We start from the raw sequence: 15,516 nt of genomic DNA on the forward strand, positions 1-15,516 counted from the left end.
TTGGAGAACCATCACGATCTCATCTGGAAGATTAACTCCCACTTGATTCAAGCGATTGTTGTACTAAGACAATCTGAGCACATGCTCAACGATTGAGATTTTCTCCTTTATTTTGTAGACAAAGAATCTTGTCGGAGATCTCATACCTCTCAACAAGGGCATGAGCATGAAATCTCAATTTCATCTCTTAGAACATCTCTTATGTTCCTTGATGTTTCAAAACGTCTTTGGCGCCTTGCTTCTAAGCCATTAAGTATTACACACTAAACTATCACGTCGTCATAAAACATGTGTATGTCAGATGTTCGCAACATCCATAGACGACGGTCGAGGTGCAGCACACCGAGTGGTGCATTAAGGACATAAGCCTTGTGCGTGCCAATGAGGACAATCCTCAGTTTTACGGACTCAGTCCGCAAAGTTGCTACTATCATCTTTCAACTAAATTTTCTCTAGGAACATATAAAAAACAATAGAGCTATAGCGCAAGCTACATCATAATTCGCAAAGACCTTTTGACTATGTTCATGATAATTAGTTCAATTAATCATATTACTTAAGAACTCCCACTCAAAAAAATACATCCCTCTAGTCATTTGAGTGGCACATGATACAAATCCACTAACTCAAGTCCGGTCATCACGTGAGTTGAGTATAGTTTCGGTGGTAAACATCTCTATGCTAATCATATCAACTATACGATTCATGCTCGACCTTTCGGTCTCTTGTATTCTGAGGCCATGTCTGCACATGCTAGTCTCGTCAAGTTTAACCCGAGTGTTCCGCGTGTGCAACTGTTTTGTACCCGTCGTATGTGAACGTTGAGTCTATCACACCCGATCATCATGTGGTGTCTCAAAACGACGAACTGTCGCAATGGTGCACAGTCAGGGAGAACACAATTTCATCTTGAAATTTTAGTGAGGGATCACCTTATAATCCTACCGCCGTTCTTAAGCAAGATAAGGTGCATAAAAAGGATTAACATCACATGCAATTCATAAGTGACATGATATGGCCATGATCTTGTGCTCCTTGATCTCCATCACCAAAACACCGACATGATCTTATTGTCACCAGCACCACACCATGATCCCCATCATCATGATCTCCATCATCGTTCTGCGATCGAGGTTGTCGTGTTATCTATGCTATTACTACTAAAGCTACAACCTAGCAATATAGTAAACGCATCTGCAAACACAAACGTTAGTTTTAAAGACAACCCTATGGCTCCTGCGGTTGCCGTAGCATCGACGTGCAAGTCGATATTAACTATTACAACATCATCATCTCATACATCCAATATATCACATCATGTCTTTGGCCATATCACATCACAAGCATACCCTGCAAAAACAAGTTAAACGTCCTGTAATTTGTTGTTGCATGTTTTACGTGGCTGCTATGGGTATCTAGTATGATCGCATCTTACTTACGCAAAAACCGCCGAATCGAGAAAAGGCTAAGGAGGGCAGAAAATCGAACATCAACGCCCACAAAACCTTTTGTGTTCTACTCGATATAACATCTACGCATGAACCTAACTCATGATGCCACTGTTGGGGAACGTTGCATGGGAAACAAAAAATTTCCTACGCACACGAAGACCTATCATCGTGTTTTTTCCTAAGAACGGGTCCTTTCTCGAGAAAGAGTTTCTCTTGAAAGAATTGAGTGGGAGGAAGATAGGACTTAATGAGGTTACTAAACCGTCACTTCAACTAAAGAGTAGCATGGCACGGGAAGATGTTTCTATGATGCCTACACCAGTTAAAGAGGAAGCTAATGATGGTGTTCATAAAGCTTCAGATCAAGGTACTACCGAACCTTGTAGGTTGACAAGGACGCATACTACTCGTGAGTGGTACAGTAATCCTGTCTTGGAGGTCATGTTGTTGGACAATAATGAACCTACTGTTGGGGAACGTTGCATGGTGAAAGGACGTGGATGTCGCCTAGAGGGGGGGGGGGGGTGAATAGGCGCTTTAAAATAATTAAGGTTTAGGCTTGAAAAAATGCGGAATAAAACTAACGTTTAATATGTCAAGCACAAAACCTACAAACAACTAGGCTCACCTATGTGCACCAACAACTTATGCTAAGCAAGATAAACAACTAAGTGATAGCAAGATATATTACAATAAACAATATGTCTATCACAAAGTAAAGTGCATAAGTAAAGGGTTCGGGTAAGAGATAACCGAGGCACGGGGAGACGATGATGTATCCCGAAGTTCACACCCTTGCGGATGCTAATCTCCGTTAGAGCGGTGTGGAGGCACAATGCTCCCCAAGATGCCACTAAGGCCACCGTAATCTCCTCACGCCCTCGCACAATGCAAGATGTCGTGATTCCACTAAGGGACCCTTGAGGGCGGTCACCGAACCCGTACAAACGGCAAACCTTGGGGGCGGTCACCGAACCCGTACACGTGGCAACCCTTGGGGGCGGTTACCGGTACCTGTACAAATTGCTCGGGGCTATCTCCACAACCTAATTGGAGGCCCCGACGCTTGCCCGGAGCTTCACACCACAATGATTGAGCTCCGAGACACCACCAAGCTTCTAGGATGCCAAAGCATCCACGAAGAACAATATCTAGGTTACTAAGTACCAAAGGTAGTAAGCTTCTCAACTTCTCACTTCCACGTATCACCGTGGAGAACTCAAACCGATGCAACTAATGCAATGGCAAGAACACACGAAGTGGTCAAGTCCCTCACACTCAAATCCCTCCACAACAACAAAAGCTATGGAGAAATATGAGAGGAAGAACAAGGAGCTCACAAAGAACTCCAAGATCAAGATCCAAGGGGTTCCCGTCACATAGAGGAGAAAGTGATTGGTGGAGATGTGGATCTAGATCTCCTCTCTCTTCTCCCTCAAGAACAAGCAAGAATCATTGGAGGGATTGAGAGTAAGCAAGCTCTAAGAATGTCAACAATGGAGGTAGAGCAAGAGCTCAATAGATGGATAAAACCAAGGGGGAAGAAGACCCCCTTTATATAGTGGGGGAAGGAATCAGACCGTTACCCCCACTCTCTGACCGAGCTCTAGCGGTACTACCGCTGGCTGCAGCGGTACTACCGCTGGCACTCCAGCGGAACTACCGCTGACCAGTGGCGGTACTACCGCCAGCTAGCGGTACTACCGCCGGCTGCAGCGGTACTACCGGTGGGCCCCTGGTAGTGCAAAGGCACTACCACCGCCAAGAAAGTCTTCGCAAAAAGGTCCGTCCACGAACAACCGCTAGGCAGGCGGTACTAAGCTCTTGGAGCGGTACTACCGCTGACCAGGGGCGGTACTACCGCCAGCCAGCGGTACTATCGCTAGGGCCAGCGGTACTACCGCCAACTCTAGCGGTACTACCGCTAGGTCCAGCGGTACTACCGCTCGCCACTGAAACAACCATAACTTTCGCATACGAGCTCCGAATTGAGCAAACCCAAGCTTGTTGGAAATCTTAAGACCATGCAGATATGAAAATGCCAATGATAAAGAGATGTGAGTCCTCTATGAATGAAGAACCGGCAAAAACTCCAACATCGAAAACATCATAGTAGATGCATATGGACTCCGTTTTCGATGAACTCGAGCTTGTCACGAAGATGACCATAAGCTCTAAAACTCACAAAGAGAAACACCAAACAAGAACCAAGAAGTATGATGCAAGGATGCAAATGGTTTGAGCTCTCAACGAACGATACGATCAAGCTACTCACTTGAGCCCCTCCTTGATAGTACAGCAATCTATCCTAACCAGAAAACCTATCAAGGGCAAACCTATACCTTGCACCTCATCCTCTTGAGCTAGATGATGATGATCTTGACTTCCTCAAGATGGACCACCTTTCTTGATTGCGTTGGCTTGATGAAGACTAGTTGATTGCTCCACCATACTCATTATGGGTGAGCCACTCTTCAGCATATCTTCACGAGTCCATTGCACCACAATGGACGGCAAGCTTCAAGCATGATCTTCGTGCTGATCCACTTGAACTTGCACATCGCAATCTTGATGACAATCACAACTTGACGTCATACTTCATGGGTTGTATGAGATCTTCTCTTTGACGCAAGCCCATGGAAACACACCTAACCCCCACATAGAACTCTCACGAAGACCATGGGTTAGTACACAAACACGTAATGGACAATGCTTACCATACCATGGGATCACTTGATCCCTCTCGGTACATCTTGTACGCTTTGTGTGTTGATCATCTTGATTTACTCTTTGTCTGAGATCTTGATCAACCATGTGTCTCTACAACCATTCTTTGGATAATACGATCACAACTTGACGTCATACTTCATGGGTTGTATGAGATCTTCCCTTTGACGCAAGCCCATGGAAAAACACCTAACCCCCACATAGAACTCTCACGAAGACCATGGATTAGTACACAAACACGTAATGGACAATGCTTACCATACCATGGGATCACTTGATCCCTCTCGGTACATCTTGTATGCTTTGTGTGTTGATCATCTTGATTTACTCTTTGTCTGAGATCTTGATCAACCATGTGTCTCTATGACCATTCTTTGGATAATACCTTGAATACCACCTTGGTCATCATATAAACTCCTTGAACCCAACAGATGGACTTCAAGAAGTGCCTATGGACAAATCCTATAAATATAACTTAAGGCAACCATTAGTCCATAGGAATTGTCATCAATTACCAAAACCACATATGGAGATATATGCTCTAACACATGGGAAACAAAAAATTTCCTACGCACACGAAGACCTATCATGGTGATGTTCATCTACGGGAGGGAGATCGGATCCACATACCCTTGTAGATCGCTAAGAGGAAGCATTATTAAATGCGGTTGATGTAGTGTTACGTCTTCACGATCCATCCCACGATCCGTCCCATGAACCGTCTCATGATATGTCCTGATCAAGTGCCGAACGGACGGCACCTCCGCGTCCCGCACACGTATAGCTCGATGACGATCTCCTCCTTCTTGATCCAGCAAGAGGAGCGGGGAAGTAGATGAGTTCTCCGGCAGCGTGACGGCGCGCTGGTGATGGTGATGATCTATTCCCGCATGACTCTGCCCAAGCTCCGCAGAAATCCAATCTAGAGGTTGAACTACGTGGTATAGGTTTGAGTTGCACGTGGCAAAAGTTGTGTCTCAAAAGCCCTAAAACCACCAATATATATAGGAGGAGGGGAGGGGCTAGCCTTGGGGCTCAAGGGATCCCGAAGGGCGTCGGACGATGGGAGGAGCTGGACTCCCACCCCAATTCGTTTTGGGGGAACGAGTCCACTCCTTCCTTCCCACCTCCCTCTTTCCTTGTTTTTTTCTTTTCCTTTGGCATTTTCTCCTTTTGGCGCCATAGCCCACTTGGGCTGGCCTCACCAGCCCTCTACGGGTTGGTGCACCACCCTAGTGCTACTGGTATCACTCTCGTGTGGGTGGGCCCCTCCCGGTGAATACCCGAAACCCATTTGTCACTCCCGGTACACTGTCGGTAATGCCCGAAATCTTTCCGGTGACCAAATGGAAGCATCCTATAAATCAATCTTTGTTTCTGGACCATTCCGGAAACCCTCGTGACATCCGTGATCTCATCCGGTACTCCGAACAACTTTGGGTCACCAACACATATAACTCAACTATACTAAAACATCGTCGAACCTTAAGTGTGCACACCCTGCGGGTTCGAGAACTATGTAGACATGACCCGAGACACTCCTCGGTCAATATCCAATAGCGAGACCTGGATGTCCATATTGGATCCTACATATTCTACGAAGATCTTATCGGTTGAACCTCTGTGCCAAGCATTCATATAATCCCGTATATCATTTCCTTTGTCCTTCAGTATGTTACTTGCCCGAGATTTGATCGTCGGTATCTGTATACCTATTTCAATCTCGTTACCGGCAAGTCTCTTTACTCGTTTCGGAATACAAGATCCCGTGACTCACACTTGAGTCACATTGCTTGCAAGGCTTGTATGTGATGTTGTTTTACCGAGTGGGCCCCGAGATACCTCTTTGTTACACGGAGTGACAAATCCCAGTCTTGATCCATTCTAACTCAACGGACACCTTTGGAGATACCTGTAGGGCACCTTTATAGTCACCCAGTAACATTGTGATGTTTGATACACACAAGGTATTCCTCCGGTGTCACTGACATACATGATCTCATGGTCATAGGAATGAATACTTGACACGCAGAAAACAATAGCAACAAAATGACACGATCACATGCTACGTTTATAATTTGGGTCTTGTCCATCACATGATTCTCCTAATGATGGGATCCCGTTATCAAGTGACAACACTTGTCTATGGTCAGGAAACCTTGACCATCTTTGATCAACGAGCTAGTCAACTAGAGGCTTACTAGGGATAGTGTTTTGTCTATGTATCCACACATGTATTTGTGTTTGCAATTAATACAATTATAACATGGATAATAAACGATTATCAGGAACAAAGAAATATAATAATAACTAATTTATTATTGCCTCCAGGGCATATTTCCAACACCTACGAGCTATGGAGAAGCGATGGTGGGCCCAAATTCCAAAAAATGGCAAGAGGCAAAGAAATCCAAGATAGTATCCATGTATGAAAACAAAGTGTGGTATTTTGGAAGTATTATCTGAGGGTCGAAAGGCTATTCAAAGCAAATAGATCTCTAAGAGGAAGACGGACGCGGACAGTAATGTCACCATCTATAAAGCTCGACTTGTTGGAAAGGGGTGTAACACCCAGTTTTTGGCCTTCCTGACTACTTAACTTATTTCAAAATTTAGGACCAATTAATTTTTTTTGTGAATACTTGTGATGCTTGGAGTGACTATTGTTTGCCTGTTTGCTTGAATGCATGCGATTGCTCCCAGTATCTCTTGCCATCCTCCTAATCACCTCCTCATTCCATGATCTCCTGCCTAACGATCATGCCATGTGTTTAGGATAAATATCTATTTTCACCAAAAAGCATTTCTTTGAATTAAACTTTCAAACCCCTCAGATGAGGTTTGTACTACAAGTCCTCAAATTAGGGAAATTCTTTTGCACAAATTATTTTATTTAAAACGTATTATCAAAATGTCTTCCAAAAACCACCATATTATTATTTTAAAAGTTATTTTGTTATTTTATTTAAAAGCCTTTCTGTGAGACCAGAAATGGTCTCTTATGAAGGAAAGTTATTTTTATTGCTTTCAAAATATTTAAGAAAATTTAGGGAAACTGAGTGGATATATTTATTCCATATTTATGAGTTTCAACACATGGTCATGTTCAAAATATTGGGCAAACCCCTCCAAAACCATTCGTGCCAATTTCGAGCTTTTCGAATATTTCTATAAGAAATATTCTCAATAAATTCCAGTAAATTTCTAGCATGTCATCTATGGCATTATTGATGATCTTGCCAAGTTTCATCTCAATCCAAGTTGATTTGACTCCCCTAACTATCCTAAAACCCTATCTGTACAGATTCAAATTTGAGCAACTCTACATTGTGAAGTGTTTCCAATTAAGCTCAAATTTGGTGGGCATGTTCTAATACTCCAATAAGGCATCCACACCAAGTGGCACATCAAGGAGAATAGAGGAACTTGTCCTAAGACCCTCAAAACCCTCTCTGTTGATTTCTCACTTTGGTGAACTTTACATTATAAAGTTTCTCCAATTGACCTCAAACTTTTTGTGCATGCCTTAATACTCAAATAATGCCCCTACACCAAATATTGGATTTGTGGGAATTTATTTGAATAGGGTTGTAAGCAGAAATCCATTTCTGCCCATTTTAGGGGTTTTTCAAGTCTACATTGGAAAACTTCTCCAGCAAATCCCAAATTTGGTGTCCAAGCCTATTTTCATCTATTTTTTGATCCTGTTAAGTTTCATAGCCATTGGAATTCATCTGGTAGCCTAACCACAGATCAAACACCTTGTGTGCACTCACTAAATTGGCTTCTTTTACCCCTTCCACTTTAAGCCTTGAGCTCAAATTTGTACCACAGCTTAATATAGTTACATTGTACCTCCAGTAACTTTGCCACCCCCTCTGGTCAATTATTGGAGAGAGATCCTATGTAACTATCTCTCATTTTACCCTTGAAATCATTATTTTTACCTCTCTTCCCCTGCTTCTGCTTAACCCAAAGCCCCCAATTCTTTCCAGAGCATCTATTCTATGCCAAAGCTTCATTTAGAACCAAGATATGGCATGCTCATGTGGAGAAAATGAGCAGCACCTCCTCAAGTTGACTTCTGGCTGAAAATTAGCTTTGTACAGCAAGTGCTAGCTACACTTCTTTTCTTACACTGAATATTTGCAGGTGTGTAGTCCTTCCATACCACATGCTCCAGGACATGGTTTCACCTCCCCTCTCTGCCTGTGAAAACCACTTGTATCAGCCTCTACTTTCCTGTTGAAATGTTTACCTCAGTCAATAGCCGTTCAAATCAACTCCACTTGAAGCCAAACTCCTCACTCACCTTCCAGGATGCATGCCCTACCTCCCAGACATGTTTGACTGGCCATTTGGACCATGTAGGCACAGGTGACCATGGTGACCACCACTCTGGCCTGCAGTATGTGAGCTCTGCACTTTGTCTCCTTCCCCCAGACCACTTGTAGCCGAACCAACATGTCTTAGTATGTCCCAGGGCCTCATGTTGACCGTTCAAACCATTTCCCTCCGCTAACAAGCATCCAAGTTTCCTCAGGCATGCGTGGCATCCATGCACCAGAGATCTCCAAGAGCTCCTACGCTTTCTCTCCCCTTCCCCTCTCCATATGGCTCCCTCCCGAGCGCCCTAAGACTCCAGAACCTCTCCCTCTCTCCCTGGAACCACCCTAGAGCCCCCTTCTCTCTCCCAAGCTCCATTCCCTCATCCCATGGCCGCCATGGCCAGCTTCGGCCATGCCCACGCCCGGGCTCTCCAACCCCTCTCCTCTCCTCTTCCGGCTGTGTAGGGGTGCCCCAGAGGCCCTGCAGCCCTCCACATTCCCCCCCTCGCCCCATTTCTCCCTCTAACTGGCCGAGCCGCCACCCCCGCGGTAGTTGCCGTCGGTTTCCTCCATGGTCGAAGGCCCCGCCCCAGAAGCTCCCAGCGGGAGCAGGCTCCTGCTCGGGCGTGGAAGGCTACCCGCCCCGAGCCCATGCTGGTCGGAGCGCCATCGAGCAGCGGTCGGAGCCGCCGGAGCCAACCTCTGCACCGGCTGGCCCTGCCCCCGTGCGTGCCCTAGATCTGGCGAAGGAGGAAGACGACCCGATAGGCAAGGCCCCGCGTCAGCCAGCCACCGACCGGGCCCTCTCTTGTTAAGTGGAGGCGCCCTGGTGTTTGCGTCTCCACCACGCCGAAGGCGTCATAGGCCGATACGCCTCCTACGTGGCCAGCCTGCTGGTGTCTAGGGCAGTTGGGCCGGCCCATTCGCCTATCTAGCGCCGTGGGCGGTAGTTAGCTCGAAGGATAAGCCCTTTCTCCTTTTTCATTTTAGTAAAACTTCATAAATCTCCCATAATTCATTCTAACTCCAAAAATGTTGATTCAAATTTCTACAGGTTCCTAATTCCAAGATCTATCCACACATATACTTTGCACATTTTTCCAGGAAGGTTTTTTGCGGTATTATTACCCAAATCCAAATCTGGATATAAATTGTTCCTCCTTTCAAAATTCTTATAGGTTCCAAATCAACTCCAAATGGAGTGATTCAAAATTCCAGAGCCCCCTAAAATAATTCCCTATTTTTAGGACCTTGGTCAACATTTTTGTGTGACTTACTTTTGTTGCAATAAATAAATAGCTTCCTATTGCTATTTATACCACATTAGAAATTTCCTAGAATATTCATACCAACTCCAAATCCAGTGAAACCACTTCCTAAATATTTCGAAAATCATTCTCTGTTAAATGGGTGCCTCCACTCATTTTAGCAGAATGAATTCTGTTGGCTTCTTAAATGATCACCTATTCCTCCTATCCTCTATTCCAACACCCCTGATGATCCAAACCCCCCTGGCAAAGATTCAGGTATTTTTCTTATCACCAGAGAGGTCCAGGAAAAGTAAAACTTCTATTTGTAGGACACTTTTGTTTCTGCTTGCTGTGTGGCTTACCGTGGTTGTTTCTAACGATAGTTGACGGGTAGACGGAGTATTCAGAGTTGGAGCGGAAAACCTCGAAGACCCCGAGGACTTACATGAGCAAGGCAAGCAACCCTTTGACCATGACTGAGCATATGTTACTTTGCATGTTAAATAGCAAGTATTCCCATTGCATATGATCATAAGTGTCGGTAATCATTTGATATGATTTTACCGAAGGCTCTCCCGGAGCACATGCATTGAGCCTGACCCTACCCCTTGAGGGCCATGCTAATACCATGTTGACAAGTAAAGATAGCAGTAGTACTATCATGAGCATGATGTTGTCATAAAGCAAGAGTTTATGAAAACCCCGCCGGGTGCCACTAATGTCCGAGGGTTATGATGAGTAGGTGGTCACTTTTGGTGAAGTGATGCACCCGATATTTGTGTGAGTAAGGTTTCGGAAATGGGATTAGATTTATGATGTGTCGACCGTCCCAACCTTACCAGTACGATCACGTTACCCCTTATGGGACGGGGCTATGTTAATTACTCTCGTCGGTGCTAGCAAAGAGCCACATTACTAGTGGCGGGAGTGATGTGTGGTCACTCTCGTGATGGGGTCGTGCCGGGTAGGACGACTATGCCATTTTTATGAGTTCCAGTCACACCATTGGTCCCCACATGGTTGGTACAGTCCAGAGTTGGTGTTCGTAAGACGTAAAACATGTGGGCTGGGTACCAATCGAGTGGGCCTCTTTGTCTAGTATTGTCAGGGGAAAGGCATTGATCGGGTACTTACCTCGGGTATGTGATATACCGTGAGTCGTGGATGACACGGAAGTTTCCCGGATCTCGTGGGTCTAGCGTACTACCTCTGCAGAGTGTGAACTATTCGAATAGCCGTGTCCACGGTCAACGACAGTTGGGTAATCCTGCTTAAACTACGTCCTGATATTTCCGCATAAACCAGGTGTGCGTGAGTGAGTGTGTGTGTGAGTATGGTGATGAGAAAGGTGTTGCTATGATAGCAATGATATGACCAAGTTCGGTGACTTGGCATATAGGGTGAACCCGGATGGTTCAGCCCTCAACGGATATATTGATATCTGTAACCTGTTCTTCAAACTAATTCTTTAACTTGATGCATATTCATGATCATTCCACCCAGATGAGTTATACTAGAAATGCATGATATTGTTATTCTTCACTTTCGTTGATTATATCATGGGTTGTTTGCGAGTACATTCAAAGTACTCATTGGCTTGCCAGTGGTTATTTCATTGACCAGGTATGAAAGAGCAGGATATGGTGAAGATTAACTCGGTGACGTTTTTGCGAGCTAGGACGCTTCCCAGTCAGAATGCTTGTAGGTTAAGGCTGATGGCATGGGTTCACGCTTTCAACCAATAATTCCGCTATTGGTCCAGTTTGGTGTGTTGGCCTATAAGGACATATATTTGTAAGACTAGACCGAAGTGGTAATTTATTGTATCAAACGGTATGTATGGATGTAAGACTCTTTTATTCGGTATCTGTGTTCGGTGAGCATTGATCTCTGGGATCACTGAGCACGGCGACCTCGACTCATAAGTCGGGGTCCCCACAGAGCTGGTATCAGAGCCATCCTGACTATAGGAAGCCCTTAGTTAGCACGGACGATAGATATGATAAAACTGCTTTCAGATCCTTCAAAATACTTACAAAACCTATATGTCTTCTCGACTCTCCTAAATCTTCAAATAAATTGAAGGTTATTCTCTAGCCTTCCACTCTTATTTCCTTGACACTCCGCGTCTACTTTTTCAAAACTTGCAAATGGTCGCTAGTACCTTATGCCCTCTGACCCCTGGATAAATTGAAATCCTTGTGGGCAGCCCGGAAGGAAGTAACCTTCCAGGCAAACATGTGTGCTGAAAGACAGAGAAGACAACTCTGCGACCAGACGACACGAACAGAAATACCTCCATGAGGAACAAGGACATCGAGCTTAGAAGATGGTGAAACCCTGGGCACTGTCCTAGAGTGATGCCACCTTCGCCTACGATAATCTGGACATAATATTTGCAAACCTTGATTTGCATCACTAATAGAGCGACCCTGCCAGTTATAAGGAATTATGTCGACCACCACCGGTGGATGAGAACCTCGCCATTTGGTCCACCTCGCCTTAGTGAGCAGGAAAATGGTTCTCTTCATCCCCCGCTTTAGGTGTCGACATCGCAATTGGTATGATTGACAGATCAGAACTCTATCATGTCTTGTACATATCGGTGCATGAAGATGTCCACTTGAGACTCTCGAAGACAGAGAAGACAAGAAGACACTGACAAGATCATGAAGACAAGGAGATCTTGTCAATGACAGCTATGAAGAACCACCTTCGTCAGCAACTTCCCAGACGAGAAGACAACAAGAGTTCTTTACAACTCAAGTGAATTGCTTCGTTAAGCGACAACAAGAGGCGTGACAACACCACGAGAAGGTCCAGAAGACTTAGCGGGCTCCTCTCCGAGGCACGAAGCAAGCACGACCGTCGAGTCCAAGAACCTAGGATAGGATGAGTCATAACTCCCTTAAGCGAAGTCGAGTCCGTGAAATGGTTCGGATGGACCATATTGTCTGTTGCTTGTTTTTGTTGTTTGTGCTTCGATATAAGTCGCACCTTTGCTTAGGCAACAAGCATGCTGTTGTATCACTCGTCTTATTTTGATGTTGAAATGATTTTAGCACTTGTTTGAGTTGAATCCTCAACGCTTGCTTGATTGCACTAAGACCCTTAGACAGTCCCCTTTGTGCTCTCTCTCTCCCCCCTCTCGACAACTGAAGACGGCAAGGCAAGATGCACCAAGGATCCACTTTGAAGGATGACTGACACTGAAGACACTGACTGTGCTATGCTTAACCGCACGTAACTGTAGTAGTGATGCTCTTTCCTTGAGATTGGAAGAGCCACACACTAGACCAGACTAACCTCCACAAGCCTTTCTGGCTCAAATTTTCTGGTCACAAGTCTAGTACATGGACTTGCCAGAACACCTGTAGGTCCCCGATGAACCCCTCCTAGCACCGGGTTCCTTATGGAACGAGTGATCGCAGTGAACAAGTATCCTTCAATCTTAAGCTAGCACTATAACCCTGATGCCATAAGAGGATCGTTCTCTGATATATAAGAGTAGAGACTAAAGACTGTCGTGGGATGATGATATGTGTCTTGAGGATATAGCTAGACTATTTTGGTGGATCGTGAGGCTCTTATGAAGGTAGGTAAATTTGGTGGAACAAGCTGATATAGTAGCATCAGCTATATAATCTGGAGTAAGATTGGATTGAGTAGGACGATTATGATCGCGAACATTATTCTTGGTGGTATATATGACTATAGCAAGTAGTTGCATTGGTTTGGTGATAATTATCGAGATGACTCGGAGTATCAAGTAGAACTCTTACTGGATTTGAGTCTTGGATTTAAATAGGTAATCTTAATAGAGTATTGAAGATAACAGAGATCACATGGTTCGGAGTAAATTGGATTTAGCCTGATAATCTCGATCTTGAAACCATGATTCTCGGTGGATATAGAGTGCGTATACTTGGAGTTGCCAAATTGATTTACAACCTATGTGCTTTGGCCTTGGAGATTAGATGGCCATGATTAGTAAAGTAGGTGTATATACTATGACGTAATCCGTGCAGTAATATGTAAATTATGGGGACTCTAAGAGATTATGTAGAACCCCGTCAATGTTGGATTTGTAGGAGTGATAGGTCCAGTGATGATCGATCGGATTGATGGATCACTTGATCGGATTCATAGGAAGGAGACAAGATATTGGATTGGTATACTATGTGTTTCCTTAATATAGTAATGCAGTACCTGTCCATTGGATGACTTAGATGGACATTTGCATTTGTCGTGTCTTAAATTCAAGCTTAGAAACTTGTATGTCTCCCCGAGGTTCTTGCATTAGAATGCATGTGCATCGTTGTTACACCATACTTGTAGTGTTTTGGTTTAGTTCTTCCCTCAACCCGGAGTTAGCTAGCATGAGCGGTGTGGAGTTGACCCACGTGGGATGGTATCTTTGATGAGATGAGGTGATGTCGTCCCGAGATTTGAGGTCGAACTATTGGCATCTAAGGAATGTGCTTAGAGATAAGATGATAACTGTTCACCCACATCCTAAGTTCCTTGAGACCCTAAAGCTTCGTTGAGCCACAAGATGGACGGATCACGACCATAGAAGACGACTCTAAGTCGTTAAAATGTGGCCAGTACCCGCCCATAGGAAGTTCCGTTCTCCTCACCCGACTCTTGAGCATTGTGCTTATGTTTTGTTTGGGGAAAATATGTGGTCATCCTTACGGATGACATACTTACTCACCCAGTAAGAGGAAGAACACCTTAGTCCTGTTTGGACGAGCCCCAGGAACGCCGATTGTTATGCCTCTCGAGGGTACAGTGATATCTCGAGAAGGTGGCTTCTCGAAGCAATTCCAAGACAACGGAAGTCTACCCTACTCAAGACAGGACGACGGACCGTCATGGTTGGGAAACCATGGCAACGAGGAAGAAGCAGAAGACGTCAACCGACTACATCAGCGATGTCCAGAAACCTGAACGATTCAAGATCATGAGACCTTTGGACAAGCGAGAGGATCAGAAAACCTGCTAAAGGTGATTCCCGCTTGCCAAGTCGCAGACCTTGGGAATGGAAGACTGGTCTATACTCTTGGGTAGCCAGCTCATCCAGAAACCCTCGCAAACCCCCAAGATGGCAGGACCTATTCTGGACCTGAGCCTCCGAGCTTAGACTCACAGGTGAGACGCAACCCGGGCCCATTCACAAGAAGCCTTCGAAGACCATTTGCGACCATAGCTTGACTGCCGAAAGGAAGTCAAGGACTTTCCTGTAAGCCATAAGCTACCCGCAAACTTTGGCAGTGCGTTCTAACACGAGACATCTCGATGTCACTAACCGGCATGCGAAGCCCCAGGAACAGATCCCAGACACACCATCTTGCCACGTATTCTGACTTCGGACTACACTTGCAAGCCAGAACCTTGCACACACTTAGCTCACCAAGCCCTTGACCTCGGTCAAGCATAACTTATTGCCAGATCCCGCTCACGATCACCCAAGGACGTGCAGACATTAGAAGTTGTATCATCAAGCACCTCAAGACCACGACAACAACATGGGGACATGAAGACTACCTCCGACTCAAGATTTTGTATCTCACCAACCCCTAGCCTAGAAATCTCGGGGATGAGATTTTCTTAAGGGGGTAAGGTCCGTAACACCCAGTTTTTAGCCTTCCTCACGACTTAACTTATTTCAAAATTTAGGACCAATTAATTTTTTTGTGAATACTTGTGATGCTTGGAGTGACTACTGTTTGCATGTTTGCTTGAATGCATGTGATT

Source organism: Hordeum vulgare, chromosome 2H (assembly GCF_904849725.1).
Source record: "Hordeum vulgare subsp. vulgare chromosome 2H, MorexV3_pseudomolecules_assembly, whole genome shotgun sequence".
NCBI lineage: Eukaryota > Viridiplantae > Streptophyta > Magnoliopsida > Poales > Poaceae > Hordeum > Hordeum vulgare.